Below are 7,615 nucleotides of genomic sequence, written 5' to 3'. Positions count from 1 at the left end.
TCTTTATCCTCTTGGATATCCACTAACTTTGCCAGACTGCAAGGAGTCATTCTGTAGTGAAATATTTGAAAAGGATGTCTAAACCCAGAACTTTTAAAAGAATGCTCCAAACTCAAATTCTTTATCCCCATCTTCTATATATTTTGAAGATTCCTCCATGGCAATGGGAGATAGGGAGGAGGTAGTTAAGAGTATCTTTCTGCCAGTTATCTTTTGTCCCGGTGTTCTTCTGATGCAATCTCAAACTTTCTTATCTTATGGCCCCTGTCTGGTATTCACTTCTCCCCCATGTTGACCCAAATGTAAATCTACTTAATTAATTTCTTCAATATGTCACTCATAAAAGACAAGACTTATGTAATAGAATTATAGTAAAGAGTGAGGATAATGGTGGGAGAGGAAGAAACTTGGAACATAGAACAGAAAACATCTTAAAATTAATATAAGCCTGCAGTGTTCTTAAAAATGCATAAGCCACTCTCACACCCTGAATTATCCATCTCTCACATTGGGGCCTCAGACCTATCTTCCCCTCATTTCACAAACCTTGTCCCCACATGAGCTGCCTATGAAAACCATAAAATTTTCTTTTACTTTATTATAGAGTGCAATTCTGTTCTTTCAGTTTCGATCTAACCTATCTTGGGCAAGCCTGAGGTTGTGAACATTGTTTAGAAAGTTCAAGGTCGTGAAATAGGTAACCTTCTTTGGGAAGAATTGGGCTTCTTGGCTGGAGGATGTTTGTGGTTAAACTGACAATTGTTATTACAAAGTCTTCCAGAGATAAATGTGACAAAGGGGCTATGTAGGAAATCAGGCATCCTCTCCCTGCTTGGGAAGTTCCCTGTTTTCATCTAATGCTTTCATCACTTTCCTGATGTTCAAATGTCACAAATCCTCACCCAGCATTAGATTCCTGTGGGAGGAATTTGAGTTCGGAGAGTAAAAGCAGTCCAATAATAAGAATATCCGTATTCATAGTCTTAGAACCAGTTTCCCCCTCAGTCAGTCTCTCCCTTCAGGAAGCTTCCATAAGTCTCTTATTCTTCTCCATCTGAGGACAGACAGACTGAAAACCACAATCACAGAAAACTAACCAATCTGATCACATGGACCACAGCCTTGTCTAACTCAATGAAACTAGGGCTACCCAAGACAGACAGATCATGGTGGAGAGTTCTGACAAAATGTGGTCCACTGGAGAAGGGAATGGAAAACCACTTCAGTATTCTTGCCTTGAGAACCCCATGGACAGTATGAAAAGGCAGAAAGATAGGACACGGAAAGATGAACTTCCCAGGTCGGTAGGTGCCCAATATGTTACTGGAGGTCAGTGGAGAAATAACTCCAGAAAGAATGAAGAGACGGAGCCAAAGCAAAAACAACACCCAGCTGTGGATAAGACAGATGATGGAAATAAAGTCTGATGCTGTAAAGGACAATATTGCATAGGAACCTGGAATGTTAGGTCCGTGAATCAAGGTGAGTTGGAAGTAGTCAAACAGGAGATGGCAAGAGTGAACGTCCACGTTCTAGGAATCAGGGAACTAAAATGAACTGGAATGGGTGAATTTAACTCAGATGACCATTATATCTACTATTGTGGGCGAGAATTCCTTAGAAGAAATGGAGTAGCCATGATAGTCAACAAAAGAGTCCAAAATGCAGTACTCGGATGCAATCTCAAAAACGACAGGATGATCTCTGTTCATTTCCAAGGCAAACTATTCAATATCACAGTAATCCAAGTCTATGCCTCAACCAGTATTGCTGAAGAAGCTGATGTTGAACGGTTCTATGAAGAGCTACAAGACCTTCTAGAACTAACACCCCAAAAGGATGCCCTTTTCATTATAGCGGACTGGAATGCAAAAGTAGGAAGTCAAGAAATACCTGGAATAACAGGAAATTTGGCTTGGAGTACAGAATGAAGCAGGGCAAAGACTAATAGAGTTTTTCCAAGAGAACACACTGGTCATAGCAAACACCCTCTTCCACCAACACAAGAGAATACCCTACACATGGACATCACCAGTTGGCCAATGCTGAAATCAGATTGATTATATTCTTTGCAGCCAAAGATGGAGAAGCTCTATACAGTAAGCAAAAACAAGACCGGGAGCTGAATGTGGCTCAGATCATGAACTCGTTACTGCCAAATTCAGACTTAAATTGAAGAAAGTAGGGAAAATCACTAGACCATTTAGTTCAGGTCAGTTGCTCAGCCGTGTCTGACTTTTTGCGACCCCACGGACTGCAGCATGCCAGGCCTCCCTGCCCATCACCAACTCCGGGAGTTTAACCAAATTCATGTCTATTGAGTCAATGATGCCATCCAACCATCTCATCCTCTGTTGTCCCCTTCTCCTCCTGCCCTCTATCTTTCCCAACATCAGGGTCTTTTCAAATGAATCAGCTCTTTGCATCAGGTGGCCAAAATATTGGAGTTTCAGCTTCAACATCAGTCCTTCAAATGAACACTCAAGACTGACTTCCTTTAGGACGGACTGGTTGGATCTCCTTGCAGTCCAAGGGACTCTAAAGAGTCTTCTCCAACATCACAGTTCAAAACCATCAATTCTTCAGCACTCAGCTTTCTTTATAATCCAACTCTCACATCCATACATGACTACTCAAAAAGCCATAGCCTTGACTAGACAGACCTTTGTTGGCAAAGTAATGTCTCTGCTTTCTAATAAGCTGTCTAGATTGGTCATAACTTTCCTTCCAAGGAGTAACCATCTTTTAATTTTGTGGCTGTAGTCACCACCTGAAGTGATTTTGGAGCCCCAAAATTAAAGTCAGTCACTGTTTCCCCATCTATTTGCCATGAAGTGATGGGACCAGATGCCATGATCTTAGTTTTCTGAATGTTGAGCTTTAAGCCAACAGTTTAACTCTCCTCTTTCACTTTCATCAAGAGACTCTTTAGTTCTTCACTTTCTGCCATAAGGGTGGTATCATCTGCATATCTGAGGTTATTGATATTTCTCCTGGCAATCTTGATTCCATTCAAGTATGACCTAAATCAAATCCCTTATGATTATACAGTGGAAGTGACAAATAGATTCAAGGGATTAGATCTGATAGACAGAGTGCCTGAAGAACTATGGATGGAAGTTCATGGCATTCTACAGGAGGCAGGGATGAAGACCATCCCTAAGAAAAAGTAATGCAAAAAGGCAAAATGGTTGTCTGAGGAGGCCTTACAAATAGCTGTGAAAAGAAGAGAAGTGAAAGGGAAAGGAGAAAAGGAAAGATGTACCCATTTGAATGCAGAATTTCAAGGAAAAGCAAGGAGAGATAAGAAAGACTTCCTAAGTGACCAAAGCAAAGAAATAGAGGAAAACAATAGACTGGGAAAGACTAGAGATCTCTTCAAGGAATTAGAGAACATTTCATGCAAAGATGGGCACAATAAAAGACAGAATTGGTATGGACCTAAGAGAAGCAGAAGATATTAAGAAGAGGTGGCAAGAATACACGGAAGAACTATACAAAAATAATCTGCACCACCCAGATAATCATGATGGTATGATCACTCACCTAGAACCAGACATCCTGGAATGTGAAGTCAAGCGGGCCTTAGAAAGCATCACTATGAACAAAGGTAGTGGAGGTGATGGAATTCCTGTTGAGCTATTTCAAATCTTAAAAGACAATGCTGTGAAAGTGCTGCACTCAATATGCCAGCAAACTTGGAAAACTCAGCAGTGGCCACAGGACTGGAAAAGGTCAGTTTTCATTCCAGTCCCAAAGAAAGACAATGCCAAAGAATGCTCAAACTACTGCACAATTGCATTCATCTCACATGCTAGTAAAATAATGCTCAAAATTCTCTAAGCCAGGCTTCAACAGTACCTCATGTTTTTAATCTATTGGGAAGTTCCTGACCTCATCTTGCTCTCCATTCCAGGATGGTTTCCCCAGTGATAACCAGCAGTAGCTGGGATAGCTCTTTTTTCCTTAATAGCAGATAAAGTCTGAGATGTAAACTCAATGGCTTTCTCTTTATCTTTTCTCCCCAGAGCCCAAACTATCTAGCCTTTTTCTCTCAGTTAAAGTTCCCAGCCAGGCACTAGTGTAAATATAGCCCTCATTGCCCATTCAGAGATCACTTACAGAAAGTGTTTTAGGAACCAAGAGCAACAATGACCCACCTTCACTAGGGATCAAAATAGTGGAGTAAGAGGATGTGGAACTTACCTCACACCCCCACCAGTGAACACATCAAAAATATATCTACATGTGGAACAACTTTTACTGAAACCTAATTGGAGACCAAGGCTGCAAAAAAGATACACACAAAATCAGGTAGCAAGGGAAGAGAAATTATCAGGTTAGGACCTGTGCCTCTTGGAGGAGACTCAGAAGAGGAGGGAGATTACATGGGTGAAAATCCTACTGGGGAGTGACGACTTTGAGCCATGTATGGTCATCCTAGCCCTGAAGTCCAACACCAGGAAGACAAGTACCTTTGGCTGGTTCAACAGCCAAAGGAACTGACAGGAGAGTTGTGGGACGCCCAGACTCAACTCAGGAGAAGTGCACACATGTTTGCTTACTCCCAAAACAGAGCAGAGGAGGCAGGTTGAAACTGTATGGGATGCTAACTGGTTTTCTGCCATTGTTCCAAAATAGGTCCCAGCCTCAATCAAGTACCCACTCCAGACCCACTTGCTTCGTGACACAGCTCCACCTTGAGGCAAAGTTTGCCACTTCCAAGGAGAAGCTCAGTTGAAAAGGACAAAGACAGCTCAGTACCAGAGCAACATCTGAGTAGAGTGGGAACAGTCATCACTTGGGCTTATGGAGGCAGACCCGGGAAACAGTCTTGGAATCTGACTGCAACTGGAGCCACCACAGCCAACACCCAGACTCACACTAAGTGCCCACACCAGCCCCTTTTGCCCCTGCAATGCTCCCCACTGGGGCCAGGATGTTGGTACTGGCATGGGGGAGAGTATACATTTAAAGGGAATGGAACCAGCTGAGACCTGGACCTCAGAGCTTATGCTCCAGCAACTTGGACTCATCCTCATCCCCAGTGGCTGATACTGGCCACAGAGCAGAGGAGAAAGCCCTGGCTTGCACCTGACTCTACTTCTAGCACTCCTCCCCGTCCATTTCCAACGTCATCTTCTACCAAAGCAAGAGCTGTTAGCACAACCTGGGGAAAGACCTGACTTATTCTCACTTCAGACGCAGCTCTTCCATCAAAGTCACTGGACACACACAGACTGGATAAAGATGCTTTCACACATGCCCACCCCTTTGAGACTGCAATAGCTAGCTGTTTCACCTAACTTCATAGAGACAAAGTTAAGCAAAATGAGATGACAGAGGAATTTACTTCAAACGAAAAAAAAGAGAGAGAGAGAGAGAGAGAAAGCTCCTAAGAAATCAACTAATGAAACAAATAAATAACTTATCAGAAAAAGAATTCAAACCTAAGTTTCCTTACCTAAGTTAAGGAAAGGAATAGATAAACACAGTAAGAATTTTAACGAGGAATTAGGATATATAAAAAGAATGACTCAGAACTGAAGAATACAATAAAATTTTCAAAATACACTAGAAGAAATTAATATCAGACTATGTTATACAGAAGAATGCATTACTGATCTGGAAAATAGAATAATGAAATCACCCAATGAGAACAGTGAAAAGAAAAATAAATTTAAAAAAAAAAGAACAATTTAGGGGACTTCTATGGCAACACTTAACAAAACAACATTTGCATTATAAGGTTAGCAAAAAAAGAAGGAGAGAGAGAAAGAGGTCAAAACTGTATTTGATGAAATTATGGATGAAAACTTACCAAATCTAAAGAAGGAAAGACATATCCAAGCACAGGAAGCACAGAGGGTACCGAATAAAATGAATCCAAAGAGATTCAAGCCAAGATATATCATAATTAAAATGGAAAAAGTTAACGATAAAGAGGAAATTTTAAACTATTGGTGGGAATATAAAATAGTATAGCTACTATGGAGAACAGCATGAAGTTTCTAAAAACAGAGCTACCATATGACCCTGCAATCCCACTTCTGGACATATATCCAGAGAAAAGCATGATTCAAAAGATATAATGTACCCCTATGTTCATTACAACACTGTTTACAATAGCCAAGACATGGAAGCAACCTAAATGTCCATTGACAGAGCAGTGGGTAAAGAAGATGTGGTACATATATATGATGGCATATTACCCAGCCATATAAAAAGAATGAAATAATGCCACTTACAGCAACATGGATGGACCTAGAGCTTGTGATACTGAGTGAAGTAAGTCAGACACAGGAGGAGAAATATCATATGACATCCTTTATATGTGCAATCTACAAAGAAATGATACAAACGAACTTACTTAGAGAACAGAAAGATTCACAGACTTAGAAAATGAACTTATGCTTGCTGGGAAGAAGGATAAGAGGAAGGGATAGTTAGGGAGGTTGGGATGGACATGTACACAGTGCTGTTTTTTAAATGGATAAGCGACAAGGACCTACTGTATAGCACACGGAACTCTGCTCAGTGTTATGTGGCAGCCTGGATGGGAGGGAAGTTTGGGGGAGAATGGATACACGTATATGTATGGCTGCATCCCCTTACTGTTCACCTGAGACTATCACACCACTGTTAATCAGCTATACCTCATTTCAAAGTAAAAAGTTTTTTTTTCTTTTTTCAAAAAAGCAAAACACCAAAATATAACCCAAGAAACAACTACAGGAAAAAAAAAAAAAGAAAAGATAAAGGCAACAAGAGAAAAAGAGTCATATACAAGGTAGCCCACATAAGACTATCCTGATTTTTCTGCAATTTTACAGGCCAAAAGGAAGTGGCATCATATATTCAAAGTTCTGAAAGGGAAAAACCTACAACCTAGGATACTGTACCAGCAAGATTATTAAAAAAATAACAAGGTCCATCTATATGCTACCTATAGGAGACTAAAACGTCAGAGCTAAATATATGCACAGACTGAAAGAGACGTGATGGAAAAAAGGTATTTAATGGGGAAAAAATGATGAGAAAGTGGGGCTAGCAATACACATATCAGACAACATACACTTTAAAACAAAGTATATAACAAAAGAAAATGAAGGGCATTATATACTGATAAAAAGATGAATATATGAAAAAATATTACACTCCGTAACACATATGTACCTAATATAGAAGCAGATAAATATATAAGACAAATATTAACAGGCATAAAGAGAGAAACTGACAATAATACAAAAATAGTAGAGGACTTTAACGCTCCACTTACATCAAAGAACAAATCATCCAGACAACAAAATCAACAAGGAAGAAGTGCTCTTAAATGACACATTAGATCAGTTGGATTTCATAGAGATTGACAGGGCATTCATTGAAAAACAGCAAAATTCATATTTTTTTCAAGTACACATGAACATTCTCCAGGATAGATAACATGCTAGGCCAAAAGACAAATTTTGACAAATTTAAGAGGATAGAAACTATATCAAGAAATTTTTTTCTGACAACAATCATATGAAACTAGTAATCAATTGCAAGAAGGAAAATGGGAAAACCACAAATACATGGAAACTAAATAATGCACTACTCAAAAACCATTGAGTCA

This window comes from Giraffa tippelskirchi, chromosome 13, assembly GCF_054371585.1.
Source record: "Giraffa tippelskirchi isolate mGirTip1 chromosome 13, T2T-mGirTip1v1.2.pri, whole genome shotgun sequence".
Classification (NCBI taxonomy): Eukaryota; Metazoa; Chordata; class Mammalia; order Artiodactyla; family Giraffidae; genus Giraffa; species Giraffa tippelskirchi.
The sequence above is the reverse complement of the archived record's forward strand: the minus strand, read 5'-3'. Positions refer to the sequence as shown.